The following is a 17,554-nucleotide window of genomic DNA, read 5'->3' on the forward strand; positions in this document are numbered from 1 at the left end:
CAAAGACCAACGATCCAAGCCAAGAAACGGGCTTCCCAGCACCTAAATTGAGTTGATTAAGTTGGGCGGCACGGAATTGACGATAAAATAATTTAGTATATACTTAAACAGTGGATAGCGTTGAATGCGCGCTCTGATTTGCTACTCAAATTCCAGATATCCTTTGCGATTCACCTCCGAGCGATTCGCGCGGATTTTGCGCCCGAAAAAGTTGTAATCTTTGCAGGAATAAATGAGTTAAAATCATCTTTTTGTGCTATATTATCTCACTGTTTTAGTATATACTAAAACAACTATTCACCTCAGTGTCGGTGGCTAGTGGTGGATATTACCAAGCTGAGAAGCGGCGAGGTAGATATCCACCACTAACCACCACCACTTTGGTGAAAAGTTGCTAAATATGTTGAGAAGATAGTCTCTTTTTGCAAAACCCAATTAAATATATGGTAATTTACCACAGATGGACCATCATCTGCTCTTTCATTCCTTTTTTACAGAAAATTGTTTAATTGCAATTGTCCGTGGTAAGGACGAATGAGTTTTAAGAGAGGCAAGAAGCCAGGGCTAATCAAACCGAAGTGGTACAGAAAAGGTTTCACTTTACTGCTACTACTATTACCAAAAAATGAAGTTATCTTTTTCTTTGGATTAAAAAACTGTTAGCTAAACACTTAAGCCTTGATTTAAAAAAGACACCTGTTTATTTTAACTGGAATTTTCTTATTAATGGTCAGTCATTACTAACTTTAAAACCTTGAGAGAGCTGGATCGAGAAGAAAATTACCTCAAAGACTCCCGACGCTAGTTTAAGAATACAATGCATGTGTACGCGCGTTTTGCATATATAATAAGCAGCATTTACAAGGTGAAATGTTAATGACGTCAGTTTCATCATCATCATCATCGTCATTTTATTTCAATAGTTTAAATTTAACATATTGGAGAAATACACAACCCAAAGCCAATCGAGGCGGGCTGTGTAACTTAAGCCTGGTTTACACTGGACATAAGCATAAGGGTTTGCATAACGAAGTTCACACATGTTGCATAAGTATAAGAAAAGTGACATACGCAAACGTAGTTAGCTCCAGAAAAAAACTCGCTGGAGAATGGGACGAGCAACGTTTCCAAAAGAAATTCTCCTCCTACTATTACTCCTTCTGCTTCATGGAAGAAGACGACAGCGACAAGGGAGAGAACGAGAAAACAAAACGAAGAAGTCCTGTTGGGTAAGGGATATTTTCCGAAAGGGGAAAGAACAAAGAGACTCGGCAACTGTAACCAGCGGACTGAGAATTTTATTTCTGGCGATTTGTCTCAAAGGCGGGGATCGAATAATTGCGAACCGCCCCAGCAAGTTTCTCGTAAAAAACAGTACGTTTGGACGCCATCTTAGGCTCTATTAACTTGAATATCCGTTGGCATAAAAAACAGCTGACACTTCAGTCTTATGCTTATGTTTATGTTGTACCCGGTTTACACAGTTATAAACGTGACGTGAAGCATGAGCATAAGGAAATGGAAACGATTCCTTTTCCTCATGTTTGTGCTTATACTTATGTCACTCCCGGTTTACACAGCTTTTGCTTATGCTTATGCTTATGTCACAGTGTCAACCAGGCTTTATGGTTGTAATAATGTCGGAAACTTTTTTGTGCCTGCACATGTGGTTCTAATTCGCAATTTACATGAGCCTGGCTTTTTGATGCTCGAATTTGGACCAAAAATTTTCTTACAGTTGTTTTCCCTATGAAGTTAAGTACCAAAAACGAACTGACGTTTGCTTTGCATTTGTCAATAGGAGGTTTAAAAACACTACCAAACCCTTGACCAACGTAGTCGTTTATTTTGCTTAGCAAGACTGTCTTGCCTGTCACTAAAATGTGAAATTTTTCCCAATTTATGTCATGTTATGTTCTCGCGTCGCAGTATTCATTACTTGATGTGTAATAGCTTAAGAAACGGCCTTCCAGGATACTGCGTAACTTAGCAGACGAAAATAATCAAACTATTTCACACCTCCTTTCAATTTCAGTTCAGATGCCCAATGTAGTTTATAAAAACTTGCGGTTCTACATTGGAACTGAACCGCTGCGTCAAAAAAGCAAGAAACAAATACAACTCACCAAAATCAAAGAGCCTATTCGTTATGTTTATTCCAGTAACAACAGAATTATTGGAATCAAGTTTTTCTGCTCCGTTAAAATGGTTTGCAGTCTTCTAGGGGCTTATTGGAAAGTAAAGATACTGTTTGCAAATAATCATGTCTAACCCTAACCCTAAACCCTGTATTCAAATTTGCCAACAAAAAGAAAATAACCCTTTGTTTTGAACAATCAACAATCAATCAACCTCTGGTTTGACGTTAATGACAAGATTACGTGGTGATAAACATTATTTTTTGTGAGTAAATGTGTGACCCTCGTAAAAGTGCTTTCAATAAATAGTTGCAACAAAAGGCAGCATTTCTTGAAGCCTTAATTTTTGCCGTTGTTTTTGTCGGGTCGAGACTTGTGCACGAGCTTTTTTATCTGTTAGTTCAATCCTTTTTGACATTTTTTATGTCAAATGTAACACCACTTTTTGCAAGCTACCTTTGAGGCTGGTTCGTCGGAGTAAAAATGCCTCTTAATTCTTAATCAATAGACTTAATTTTCGTACACGCCTACTTGCTTGCTGTCACCATCAACACTGTTATGCATGACGAACCAATACACCTTATTCCAAAATGGCCGTCATTTAAATATTCTTTTGTTTTTATTCAAATTAGCCCTTGATGCCTCGTTCTTGAGCTGAAAATTCAAAAGAATATTTTGCCTTGAACGAGGCATCAAGGTCTAATTTGAATAAAAACAAAAGAATATCTAAATGGCGGCCATTTTGGAGTAAGGTGCATGGCACAATAAGTATTGTACTGGACCGCGTTTCTTTATTGAGATCTCAGTCAAAGTACAACACTAATTAATTAGTTTTTTTTAACATTTTGTAAAGGGTAATCAATGTTAAATTGTTTGGTTTTAACTAGTGGTAACAATCTTTTCTGAATGAAAAGATTTACAAGGGAACAGATTGATCCCTTAGGGACAATAAAATGCACAAAAACAAGTTTGTTGTGATCAGAGGGTAGTCATATAACAAATCACATTTGATTGTCTCTCCTTTTTTATCATGTTTTGGTTTAGTCATAATAGTTTTCGCACTCTTTTCACATTACTGGTTGCTGTTATACATGTAGTGTGAAGACACAGACAGGAAAGTTTTCTGTCCTGATGGTGGCGATATTGTCACATTGCCATATATTTTTTCACAAGAGATGAAGCGCGAGTCTCCTGTCGATTATGTACTATAGCTATCCATTCATTAAAAATGATCTCAAAATGACATGATATAAGGTTGACAATGAGCGTTGTTAAAAAGATTTCAAAGCAAGCGATTCCATCGAAAACATGCATTTCAGAATTGCTTATTTTTGCTTTAAAATGTCTGTGCTCCGCCATTTTGATAAATTCTGGCATTGTACGGTTGCCTCACTATATAAAAGCTTCTTGTGCATCATATCACAATTGTACGCGATGAAAGTACTTTTTTGCTCTCGTAGCGGCATAATTTGATGAACAAAGAATACAACACACGCCATTCATATTCACATAAGTGGCTGGGTATTCTGCAGTTTAACATGAAAGTGAAAAAAGAAACTAATCATAACGTTATATTTGATAAAAAAAATCTTGTTTATCGCAGAATTCTCCTGTTTAAGCCGGTTAATGTTAATTAGAAAGAAAGGTCTCTCAAATTAGCATGTGTTATTTTTCTTTGATAACTTCCTCCCTTGAGGATACTTCCTGGTGATTTTCCAGAGACCATTCATCTCCTTTCGTCCTCTTATTTTATTTAATCACTGGTGGAGAACTGGCGTTATAGGTTTTAATTTAATTGTTCATTGTTTCTGCTGTGCATGACGATTGCCCTTGGGAATAGTCAGTGAATAGCTACTGATCTCCGGCGCTAATGGCGCGAGAACGTGATCCACGAGGAACAGACAAATGGGTGATAAATTAATGAGTTCTTTTGTCTACTACTCTGATGATTTCTTAATTGTTTTCAACTTGCTTATAAGGAGCAATCAAACGAAGACATCTGTTTATTATCAGTATCCGGAACAGCTAGGAATGACGACTTATTTTCAACCGGCCAAGAGGTAACAAGCTTTTTCGAACGTATTCTGTTGCAAAGGCTTTTTGTCTATGAATAGTTAAGCTTAAGCCCTTATTCTTATCCTGTCGTGTAGTTTGTCTTTCTTTTTTGCTTTTTACAAGCCAATGCCGTTGGTTTAACGAGTTAGTGCAAGTTAAGGTTTTTTAACTCGATATTTTTTCCTCTCTCATCAAGTCAACTAATATCGGCAACTTATGAATCTTAAACAACATAGCAGCACAATATCGAATCAGCAGTTCACATGTGTGGTTTCTCACCGGCGTTGTGAATGCCCGTCATGTGTTTAAAGTTTTGCCAGTTTAACTGAATTGTCTTGTAAGGAGTGGCCATAATAAACTTGCAATTGTTTTTCGATAGGCAGGATGCATTGAGACCGGAGGTTCGTCATGGACAGCGCTGAATACAACATGACGGTTTAGTGGCCACCTTCTTCCTGCCCCGTCTCATTTGTCAAGCACTGTACATCACTGACAAGGTAAGAGTGGGCGAATAAATCTCAAGTGGTTTTACACTTTATTTTGCACAGACTGTATCTATTCTGTTTGATGTTCCGTAAAATACGAAAGTGTTAAATGGTTTATTCAGCTGAACGTTGTTTGTAAAGCGGTTTACTGTTTGACTGCTTGTTTCAGATTTTTTTCTTTAAAATATAGTTCGCCTTAGTTCTCATGTGTTTGTAATGGTTTCAATCCTTAAACACTTTTCAGAAAGATAATTTTGATGAATCAAAGTACAATCAATTCTATAATTACTGGGTTGCCAAACCCAGTCGGAATCTGCCTTGCATTTCGTGTTTTTTTTAATTTTCCGTGTCGGTAAATGTCTTGCCTGTCACTCCCCTGCTAAGTGGTGTCTTTGTGCATAGTCTTCTGCGCGTATTTTGTTAGGTTTGAGGGGGCTGGTATAATGCGTAGATTTCCCGGGTGCACACAGGAGAACATTTAATTAAAGTTCAATGGCGTCGAAAGTCATTGTAACGTGCATGGCATTTTAGTGCATCTTTAAAAAATAGATACCTTATGGAGCTCAAGAATGGAACGTCAATTGGATAAACAAGACAGGCGGTGAAAAATAAATATCTGGAATCTAAATAGCTACGAGTAATGGACTTCGACAACAACTATCGACCGCCGAGCCGAAATCAAAGTGACCTGTATTTCTAATATTTTACTACGTCTGCTGTTATGTACAACACTGAAACCAAATGAAAAAAAATTATCTCGTAACTTATGGGTTCAACAAAGTCAGAGAAGGAAGCGAACACCTTAAGTGGATCTGATCTCTGTCTGGTTATTTGTATTACGGTGTTTGTACTCAACTCTGCACAGTCCTCAGGTAAAATTGGAAGTGTGACAGCCAAGAATTCTTTGAAAGAAAGCTTTTGGTCTATTTTTTGCTTCATTATTCAAGGAAAATGTTCTTCCTGGAAAGGGTATGGTAATTTGACACGAATGAGTTTCTTGTCTTAACGCACAGTAATGAAATAGGAAGGGGTTTTGCCTCTAACAGCAAATATGTTGTTGGTTTCAAAATATTTCGCTGGAAAAGGTGGCCTTTATGAATTCATCATGTTTTGTAATATGCGAGCTTAACTGGATAGTTTTTATGGCAATAGTAAAGCACTTTCATGTCAAAATAAGGCAAGCGTCTTTCTGTTGTGTTAACTTAATTAAATATAAATATACCAGGGGGCGTAAACTTGATTTCCACTCTCAAAATTACCTCCAGAACCTACTTTTTGCGCAGAATAAGCTTTTAAAATGATGTTCTTGTCTTCTGTGATGATACTTGACGATTCGGGAACATTTTGTGGAAAAATATTTATAACTGGTCACACGTGCAACTTGATCGCCCGAACTTGCCCGATTATGCATAACATCTACTTGGCCTTTTGACATCCCATTGAAAAAAAACTCCTAAAATATTCGCGGACCGGTCAATTTCTAACGAATAGAGAAAGATTTTCATTCTAACCAAAAATTCCTCTGCTAAGCATGAGAATTCGTAGCCTGCGAACGCAGACGTATTTCCGGCGATCGTTTTTCTCCCCCGAAAAATAGCGTCTGCGAAACCGAGCTGCAAACCGATTTCTGTGACGTAAAATTCACATTAAGATTAATGGCGGGCAATATGGAGGATACTAAAAAAGACTGAGATTTTCGGTATCCAAAAGTTAAGTAGCCACCAGGAGGATGCGATCAAATATGTTGCGGCCTATGTTGGTCAATTTACCTACACGATTTGGAGAAAGTCTGCTTGTGGTGTTTTGGACCATGCGGTGCTCTTCTGGGAAAAATTTTGTGATTGTGATTTACCCTTTTCAGATTGTTTTAGTAGAATATTCTATAGTGAGATGTCCTTTGGTCTCCTTTTCTTTGACTCTGGTAGAGACAATGTCTTCAAGTTAGCGCCTTGAGTTTCCGCTTCAGGAAACGGTGTTAATGTAAATATTTATACATTAAGCTCTCACTGAAGCTTCCAAAGGCTTCTTTAACGACGTTTTGTGGTCTCGGTGGGACAGAAACAAGCGCTAGAATTGGTGAAGGGCTAAGAATCCCCAAGGAAAACCGGCTTATGGGTTAGGGTTAGCTTTCCTGTATAGTTTTACTACGTCGAGCAAGCGTCACCAAAACTCAGATATTTCTTCGGCTCCAGTGCTCTGCTTTAATCTTGGCCGCTCTCTAAACTCGAAGAGTAATTTCACCGTCAAACTGTCTTTTAAGTTAGTCCTCAAGCTCGTCCATTTTACGAACAGCTTTCTTGTATCGTAGCTGTCGATAATAGCATTTCATGCGGCAGTTAGCCCACATAAATCGGCTCGAAGTATCAAAGAGATGTCCAAAACACTCTTACTAAATACATTTATCTTCTCCTTTGCAACCAAACAATTTACCCCTCAAAGAATTCAACATTCGTCACCGCAGGGAATCTTAATTCTTTGGCGTTTCACTCATAGCTGTTCGTTTCAAAGGTTCGCTAGTGACAACGATAACACGAATTGCGCCGAGATCACCCGACTATCTGTTCTTTCATGGAACGTGATTGGCAAAAAAAAAAACAAAAGCAGTTACGTCACAGAAATCGTTTCGCAGCTCGGTTTTGCAGATGTTATTTTTCGAGGGAGAGAAACGACCGCCGGAAATACGTCTGCATTCGCAGGCTAGAGAATTCGACGAAGAGGTATGTGCGACTAAATTTGTTGCGTGCGTTGCTATTTTTGTGTTTCGATTGTGCAAATTGACAGAATATTAAATTATGAAAAAATATCTACAGATAGATCGTTAAAAAATCTTTATTTTTAGCGGTTATTTGAACATAAAAGATGCAACGCTTGACGAGAAATAATATTTTCGTTAATATTTGAAAGAAAATTTCGCGGGAATCGGGACGCGGTGAAAATGACTTAAACAATTTACATACGTGCGTTCAAAAGTGATACGCGAGACAGGAATTTTATTTCTCTGACAAATGATTTTGTCATTGTAGTGCAAAATAAAATTTATTTGGGAAGCCAACGATATTTCTTTAACTTCCTGGTTAATCCAATTTATTGCTACGACTTCCTAGTGCGAAGAATGTTTACATGAAACTAGCTTGGAGTGTCGTGAAATTACATTATTTGCGTGACAATATATCCCTTTACTCTAACACAAACATCCAGGTAGTAACAAACTAAACATTTATTAACCATTTCTTCCGCTTTTGTGCTTGTCAACATTGTGATTTGCGATAATTCGCAAGTCTGTTTTGAAATCTCATAGATGTTCAGATTTTCAATTACATGGCCGCTCAACCTCGCAAATGTGTAAATAGTTCCCCTTGAAGTCAAAATAGATACGTCCTCAGGAACCCGACAAAGGCTTCCTGACCCGACAGATGAAACGTAGATATTCAGTTAAATATTACAGCAAAATTAAAAAACCAAAGACGGAAGTTTCCTCGCTAAAAAGTACGTTGTTTTACTTTGAAAACGACGAACGATTAACATTCTTTCACGTAGTTCATTCCGTTGACACAAGGTGATCACATGCACCTTTTCGGTTGCCTAGCACGTGATCAATTTTTTCCCTTTTACAACATCATGACCTTTCCATTCGTTCATAAATTCATTAATCTTTCGATAAGAATTTGATTCATCACTTCTTTTCTTGTTCTGTTAACTCCTGGCTTTTACGGTACTTTTTGGTGCAAACAATGTTTTGACTTGGCATCAGATTAGACTAACAAGAGGAGGATTGCTACCTATAGTGGAGGTTATTGCTGTATACACCCTTTTAATAAGTCTAATATATGCCGTTTTCCGCTAATGACGTCGAACTCGTGCTTTCAAATTTTATTCAGAAATGTACAAAGGCCTAAAACTTTTCCGATTTCTTTTGTTGTTTTAAGCCTTTGTACATTTCTGAATAAAATTTGAAAGCACGAGTTCGACGTCATTAGCGGAAAACGGCATATATTAGACTTATTAAAAGGGTGTATAAATTCAAGCCAAATTGTTATTTATCGTTACACCGAAGATGACGGAGGTGCGTCGAAACATGTTTGCAAATTCTTTTGGAACATCAAAACAGCATTTGAATTGCAACAAAATCGCTAATCACTTCCAAACTATCACGAGGTAAAGTTTGGTTTCTTAACATGTATTTGGACATTGCACTACATTCTCTTTCCACTTTTTACTGGACTAGACACAGCTCAGTCAAAGATGTCTAGAACTGAACTTTTTTGTTCTTCATTTCAATTCATTTACTTTCGAAGCATCCTTGTTGGCCAGCATGAGAGCAAACTACCACCCAATTCAGTACCTTCTGTTTGTGTTCAAGTGAAGCTATGACCCTCGCAGTTATAAATGCAATTGCATAAAGAAGCCTGAAAAATTCAGGACTTCACCGAGGTTCAACCTGTGACCTCCTGATACAGGTGCGACGCTCTAACCAACTGAGCTATGAAGCCACTGATGTTGGGAGCTGGTCATTTGTGGGTTCTAATGTTCCCGTGAGGAATGAATGAACGATGAAATGATATATGAAATGGCTCATATATGAACTGTAGATATGAAATCAACTGCGAGGATCATAGCTTCACTTGATTTTATATCCGCAGTTTATATATGATCCATTTCATATATGATTTAATCGTTCTGTTTTTGTGTAATATATACCATAGGCAAGCCAGTGTACGCATTATGGAGCGTCTAGTTTTAGAGCTACAGTCCCGGACAAAATTGTTGAAACACTTTACAATACCTTCCCTCCTACAATCTTGTTTTGACAAATGGCCTCAGAAACTGGCGTTAAAACAACATTGTGAGGGGAGAGTGAGCTGCGAAAGTTTCAGATCTGTATAGTCGTGGACTGTTCCAACGAATTTTGTCACAGACTGTATTTGTGAGGAATTTAAACTATTTATAGGACGTGCTGGCAGGGTCATAAGTGACACAACTTTGCAGTCGCCTTCATAACCGGTACGATAGCGCTGCGTAACTTTTTTATTCGTAACTGAGTTTGATGTACAGTGTTCGAATTTCTTTTGTTATAATAACCGGTACGATAGCGCTGCGTAACTTTTTTATTCGTAACTGAGTTTGATGTACAGTGTTCGAATTTCTTTTGTTATATATGGACAATGATAAAATAAGCGAAATTGTTTAGATTTAGCTAAGAAGAGAGTCATGATCTGAAATATGGTTTTTCTTGCTACCACTGATAGCGTGACAAGGGCACGAGCGTATTTGTTTTATCTCGCATTCAAAGGTTTTCTCTTCGTAAAGTAGCTAAAATGCGCTACATTTCTCCTAAAAGCGCTTGGAGATTAATCAATGACGATTTTCCTGGAACGGAAAGCACATACAAAGGTTTAACAGTTAAGAGAAAACCTATCCAGCCATTGTTTAATTCAGGACGCCCATGGAAGTCATGTTATAGAATGCAAGGGAGGCCCACAAGAGCGAAGAAGGCGGGGTTTTGACAATTGCTGTATCTGTGAGAAAAGTTTGTCGCTTTCTAACTTCTAAAGGATATTACTACCTACAATCAACAGAAAAGGACTTTCGACTTCTTGGATGTGCTAAAAAGATGAAGATTTGCTCTAAAAATGAGATGACAACATATTGAATATATATGGACGAAGGATATTGCCTTTTACCTTGATGTAGTTTCCTTCAGGAGGTCGTATAAAATACTAACTGATGCGGTATTTTACATAAAATGACGATGCATCGCCAACTGTCAAATATTGTTACGGCTTAAAATTAGTTTGCACATATACATGTATGTATTACCCGGCCCAATGTTACGCGAGTAGAACTTCGTAAGACCCGGAAAATTTAAAAGAATACCTTTTATGTTAGTACAGTTTTTATTTTATAACTCTTCGACAATTTCTGTCGGTAGGAGACATGGAAATGCAGGAAACACAAGTTATAGCTATCAAAAACAGGAATTTCGCACAAGGATAGAAACTCATGACACGTGGTGTAAAAACTTGTTTACTTTAGTTCATTGCGTGAGCAACTTTGTACCAAAATGGTGACAAGCAGTTTAAAAACGTAACAGTATTAGACGCTTTCTACTGACTGTTTTTTCATAACAGCTCCATTGTAGGCTAATTTGATATCGCTTAACATTTTTTCGAGTCGAATTTCGCTACACAAAACCAACAAGAGAAGAAAACAACGACATTGTGTTAGTGTGCACGAGTCACCACTGTATTAATTAAATTTAGCAGGATACTTTTTCTCAGTACATTGACAGTGTCACCATGCACATTCGCCTCAAAAATGGCTATTTTCTCTCCTATAGTGTCCAAAACAATCGATTCACCTTCTGTGTTTACTGCCCTTTCTGACTGTTTCATCATCGTGGTTCAATTGTGCATATTTCTCACCAAAAAAGCTTTCTTAAAAATGGTGACTCGTTGGTGACTCGTTGAATTACAGATGCACGCTAATTAACTTTGTGAGAAGATCAAGGCCGAATAAAACGGGAGCATGGGGAAATACACTGTTGTTCCTTTTCGGAAATTTGTGCCGCATGAAATGAATGAAAAGACTTTCGACCAGCGATCGCGTATCTAACAAAGGTGAACTCTTCCTTGCTGGTGCAAAATATTGGAGAATCAGGTGAAAAGTCAACATCCCGAGCGGGATGTGTTTTGAGTCTAGGTAAATGCACTTTGTGACCTGCCAAAAGAAGTGACAAATCGTGCCGTGCGTTAATTTAGGGACACCAACGAACGTCATTTGAGAAAATCACTTCATCGCTGTCTGTACTTACAGTATCAACCAAAGCATTCGTGGTCGTACCAGGATTACAAAACGGTTCGAAAACAGAGTTTAGAGGAATTATAAAGTGTTTTGCCGCAACCAGCAAACACCGTTAACAAGATATTACGATATTTTCCTTCACGGAACAAAACTCGAACGGCCTCTGCAAATTCATCCTGGTTAAGGTCGTTTCTAAGCAGAACATGCTCAGCCACAGTCAACCTTCTATGAAATGGCGTTTTTTTTTAACGAGAAACAACCAACCGAATTCAAAGAAACCTGAACATGTTGTATGTTTCATTTATTGTCGAATTTATCACAAATGTGGCGCAACATCACACTCCAGGCCGCTAGAAATCAAGGGTTTCCTTCTCCTAAAATGTAGCATATTTCCCGCCAATTCTTTTCATAACTGAAATTCCTCAAAAATACAGTCCCGGACAAAATTGTTGAAACACTTTACAATACCTTGCCCTCCTACAATGTTGTTTTGACAATTGGGCTCAGAAACTGGCGTTAAAACAACATTGTGAGGGGAGAGTGAGCTGCGAAAGTCTCAGATCTGTATAGTCGTGGACTGTTCCAACGAATTTTTTCACAGACTGTAGTTATGATGTCCAAAAAACTGGTTTTAAGATATAAATAACAAGCTCGTAGTACGAGTCATTAGCGCAATTTCTGTCATTCACCCGCGAATGATGTGTTAAATCCGCAGTAAACAATTGATGCTGTGGGTTAACCCTAACAATTTTTAAATTCACCGGGAATGGTAGTTTAGCTCGTTTGTTTAACTGGAACGTTACAGTATAGAGGTGTCAATTGTAAACACGCTTCCTTTTCGGAATTGTGTTGTTTTTGCTTTTGTGTGAAGACTACGACAAAGCGGCACGAGAACGTGATGCCAACACGAGTTGATTTTGTCCAGAATTAGTTGCCCGTGCCCAAAAATTGTATAACGAAGGTCGTTCAGTGAGATGAATAATGACATAAGGAAAGATCCCAATCAAAGCAACAAAATGCGAACCTACCGTAAAGTCAAAACAATAGATAATTAAAGATGCGAGGATTACCTTCACCAGGTCACCAACATCCGGCACAGAACCACCATGACAAAACTGCGACTTAGTAATCATAGATTGGCAATAGAAACAGGATCGTTTCATGAGACAATATAAGAAACCGAAAGAAAGAATCTGCCTTTTGTGTAAGAAAGAAGCGGAAGATGAAAAGCACTTTAGTCTCCTGCCAAGTTTACCAAGAAAAAAGGAAATCTGTTAGAATGCTTATATAAAGAATTCAAAATCCCAATTGTGAAATGTCGACAAAAACTATTTTTGCTACTATGACCCCCCCCCCCCAGTAGCAGTAATGTTGAGTTACATAAAGTAATTGCAAAGCATATACATGACTTCTATGAAATTTGACAGTAAACGTAGTTAATCCTAAAATTAGAAAATTGTCAAATTGTAAATTTGGATGGTTGTCAATGCACAAGACACCAAATAATGTTACGGGAATCAGATCAAGACGGCATTTGGCAAGGGTATTAAGTACCCATCATACATTTCTCACATTACATTTTCCTCCAAAATAACGTTAGCATGGCAACGATATAAGGCCTTTCTTTAAGCCTAAAAATCAAGATATATTGTCTTGAAAAAACGGGAAGGTGAAGTCTTCCCATTCAGCGTTACCAGGTAATGTTAGAAATAATCTCTAAAATTAAAATTCAACAATCTGAGGTCAGTTTTTCAGAAACATCAGTTTTTTTTAAAAGATCTCTAATTTTGTCACCTACAAATTTCTTTAAAATTTGTACAACGAAGCCTAACCCTAACCCTAAAACCCTAACTCTAAACTGACAAGAAATGAAAATATTCACCTCCTGGAGGCAAAAATACAAACAAGTAAAGTTTCAAAATTAGGAAAAATGATGGGGTTTCAAGATCAGAATTTCCGCATGCGTCACCCGCTCATTCGAGTGCACGCGCGAGAGGAGCTACAGGCCAAGACAAACGGATTTAAGTGACCGTTAAAACCGTTTGTGTACAATTTTCGTTGTTTTCGTGAATAGATGTCTATTTCTATTCCATATATATAGGAATTGAAAGAAAGGTGAATGAAATTAGCAGTATTTATTTCTGGTGACCCATTTTGAATCATGAGCTGATGCGAGCAGCTTTTAGAATTGTGTTTGTGGCGTACGCGTGCACACTCAGCTGAAAACCCTTTTGAGCCTATATAACACCGAAACAATGGATAGAGTTCGCCAAGCTCCTACGTGCTATAAAAGAGTAATTAACTGCTCAATTCCACCCATCTAAGATTTTCCACTCTCGCCCCAGCTCTTTCAACAAATAAATGGCACTAAACGATCCATGGAAACCACCAATTATGTCCGCTAACCCTTTAAATATTCATGCAATTCTTTCTTAAGAAGAAGAAAGGCTTTTTAATAGGCAATTTTTACGATGGCGTCATTTGACTACAACTACCACAATTCAGCTTGTTTTTCTTTTCATATTTAAATTTTGTATTCCCAATGGGGTAAAGCTGAATAGAATTCGCCCTTGTCACACGGCGACCACATTGTCCCAGGAGACCAAAAAAAGCTTTGTTTTACCAAGCCAACCCTCACCCCCATGTTTTCCACTGTGAGGCTTGGCGTGGTAAAACAAAGCCTTTTTGGTCTCCTGGGACAATATGGCCGCCGTGTGACAAGGGCGAATGCTGGATATTCAAACAATAATTCTCTCAGAGTATTGGTATTAAAGAAATATGCAGATAAATTTCATAGCAGTTCTTTGAAGACTGCATTCGTTTTTTTTCCCTCAAATTGTCAAAACTTATTCTAAAGTACAATTTTGACACTTGAAATTTTCCCATTGGTCTTCCAGCATTTTATAAAGAGTGTTAAATACCTGGTCCCTGTAAAATAAATTGCCAGTTTCTTCTTAAGGTTAAATTGTTGATAAGGTCATTTGGTATAAGTATATCGATGTTCAGAAAGTCTTGCTTTATAATGAGCAATTATGCGTCACGAATACCGCATGTCAATCAAATGGAACAGAAAAAATGGCTGCCCAATGTTGTAAAGAAATGTATGGGATCTAACATAAAATATCAATTTTTAGCAGTTCAAATAAATTAAATTCGATGTGCCAACCTTTCCCTGATAAATAATATGCAACTACACTACAAAGCGAAGGTTTTTTACCATTTTGTTCATTGTTTGAGCCGCCAAATAGCGCTAAAATAACAAGGATTTACGCTGGTACTTGCCTTCTAATTTGATCAAAATACCTTCACTTACGTTGACTTCCAAGCTTTAAGCTGTGCGTGTCTGATGCTTCCATACAAAAATTTGGTTTTATCAACGGAGTTGATAATGTAAATTGGCCACCGTACAGAGATTCTAAAAGCTGACGTTTCGAGCGTTAGCCCTTCGTCAGAGCGAATCGAGGGATTATGGGTTACGTGTAGTTTTTATAGTAGAGTAGGAGCTACGCTATTGGTGGTAACATGGCAACGTGAAAAATAGGAATATATTAGTTAAATGAAAAGCGTTCTTTAATACCGTGGGGATTAAGGGTGCCGATTTGAAAGATGAATTTTTGTTACAGATTCTTGCGGCTTTCCGTCGTACCTAGATTTAGGGAAAGGCCGAAGATAGCCATGTGTTTTTTGGAGTGGTTAGGCAGATTGAAATGGCGAGCGACTGGCTTGGAGGCATCCTTGTCATGCTTCTCAACATCGCGAAGGTGTTCGCGGAATCGGTCACCTAGTCGTCTACCTGTCTCACCAATGTATAATTTATTGCATAACGTGCAGGTTATGCAATAAATGACATTTGCGGAGGTACATGTGAAACGATCGGTGATCTTAACAGATCGCTTAGGTCCCGATATCTTGCTAGTGTTAACAATGAAAAGACAAGTTTTGCATCGTGAGCTTGCTTCCATAGGTGCCGACCCCTCAAACTTTTCTTCAAATTACGATCTTTTTAAATACGTTAAATAAAACGTAAAACGATGTGAAAAAACGGGAAGAACAACCATTTTCCATAGCTTTCTTCGCACAAAAAAGCTGTCATGTTTATGTCAGATTGGCAGCCCTAACAGTCGCCCTAACACAAACATGAAAGATAACATAAAACATACTTCAGAAATATTGTCCATCACCTGTGGTTTCACTTATTTTCTAATTTCATACTTTTATAGTGCAAAAAGATGGTTTGTGCAAATCGGAGGAAATGCTCGAGACCAAGTAAGTCAATATCAAGCAACGACGCTCATAAAGGGTAATGAGGTGCATGGTTGCCAAGCTATAACCATAGGCAGTCCAAGTCCGCATCACTAGAGAGCGTTTAATTAATTGCTAGTGGGAAGATGACCTTTGAGTGCAAGTGGTGTTCGGTTACAGGCAGCTGTTGAGAATTTAAACGCATACGACTTTGTATGGGAAATAAAATACCATCGATTATGAAGCCTAAAAAAACGCTCAATTTAACGTTCATTCAATAAAAGGAATAAAACTGACTCACCTCTGGTGTATTATGCATTTTGGTACTTATTTTACCGTTTCGGGAATTGTGTCTTCACTGTCCGAAGACGAAGTCAAGGCAGCACACTAAGATTTCGACTGTAAGCTTGCGTAGTCAGCTCAGAAGCGGTTTGCGCCTCGAAAATCCATCCCAGCCGCGATTTTTCCACGCAAAGCTAAAGCCCCATCATTTGCGAACCTCTGTGAATGTTTCGTTGTCAAATCCCCACACTTGGCTGGAAATGAGCATTTTCTGCTTCAGATCCACGAAAGCTGAATTTAACAGCTGATGATCTTGTGCATGGTCAAGGAGCTTGGGTCCGAGGTCAAATTGACTCCCAGATGAGGTACAGTCATTTCATGTACAACACTAAGATGAAGACCATAAGCTCGTGTAGTCAGCTCAGAGGTGGTTTGCACCTCAAACCCATGCCAGCTGTGATTTTTTCACGCAAATGTAAAGCTCCATCATTCGGGAACCTCGGTGAATGTTTGTTTTGTCGTCAAAAATTCCCATGCACTTGGCTGGAAATGAGCAATTTCTGTTTCTGATTCGACAATAGCTGATGATCTTGTACAGGGTAACAAAGCTCGGGTTTGTGCTCAAAATCCACCTCATAAGGTACAGACACTTTATGTACAACACTTACCCCATCCCCACAGCACCACTATGGGGATGGAGTAAGTGTGCTGCCTTGACTTCATCTTAGGACGGTGAAAACACAAAACTCCCAAAACAGTAAAATAAGCACCAAAACGCAAAAGAATACACCAGAGGAGAGTCAGTTTTCCTCATTTTATTAAATAAACGTTAAATTGAGCGCCTTTCTTTAAAACTTCATAATCGATGGTATTTTATTTCCAATACAAAAACGTATAAAGCGTTTACAATTCTCAACGGCTGCCAGTAACCCAACACCGCTTGCACTCAAAGGTCACCTTCCCAATAGCAACCCTTAGTCTTAATCAAATAACCCTTAGTCTTAATCAAATAATTAATTATTACATGCTCTCTCCCTAAACAGTCGCTTTAAAGTGCCTATGAAATGAAAAATTGAGGTATTGAAAAATAGGCGAATTTGAAAGGCATTTAAAAGTGAAGAAGAATGGTGTTTTCCTTATTGTCATATCTCATCTCGTTCCAGAGATATTCAAGATTTTTGTATTATGCAAATTAAGTACTGATGACGTCAGAAGGTGTCACAATATGGAAGTCAAAAGACATAATTTGCATAATACAAAAATCTTAAATATCTCTGGAACGAGATGAGATATGACGAAAATAAAAACACCATTCTTCTTCACTTTTGAAGGCCTTTCAAATTTGCCTATTTTTTTTCTATTTTTCATTTCATGGGCAGGTTATTTGGTTAAGACTAAGGGTTATTTGGTTAAGACTAAGGGTTATTTGGTTAAGACTAAGGGTTATTTGGTTAAGACTAAGGGTTATTTGGTTAAGACTAAGGGTTATTTGGTTAAGACTAAGGGTTATTTGGTTAAGACTAAGGGTTATTTGGGTTTAGGGTTAGGGTT

General features: G+C 38.0%; 1 long non-coding RNA gene across 2 annotated transcripts in view; it reads left to right on the top strand.

Annotated features, from left to right (window-relative positions):
• Positions 1–15,884, top strand: part of LOC138030176 (uncharacterized) — a 34,374-nt gene extending 18,490 nt beyond the window's left edge. For both annotated transcript variants that reach the window (XR_011128043.1, XR_011128042.1), the window contains 3 exons: positions 4,118–4,198; positions 4,573–4,690; positions 15,700–15,884. This is a non-coding gene — a long non-coding RNA (uncharacterized lncRNA). The remainder of the gene's footprint in view (positions 1–4,117; positions 4,199–4,572; positions 4,691–15,699) is intronic.
• Positions 15,885–17,554: the final 1,670 nt, after the last annotated feature.

Source organism: Montipora capricornis, chromosome 13 (assembly GCF_036669925.1).
Source record: "Montipora capricornis isolate CH-2021 chromosome 13, ASM3666992v2, whole genome shotgun sequence".
In the NCBI taxonomy this organism is placed as follows: domain Eukaryota; kingdom Metazoa; phylum Cnidaria; class Anthozoa; order Scleractinia; family Acroporidae; genus Montipora; species Montipora capricornis.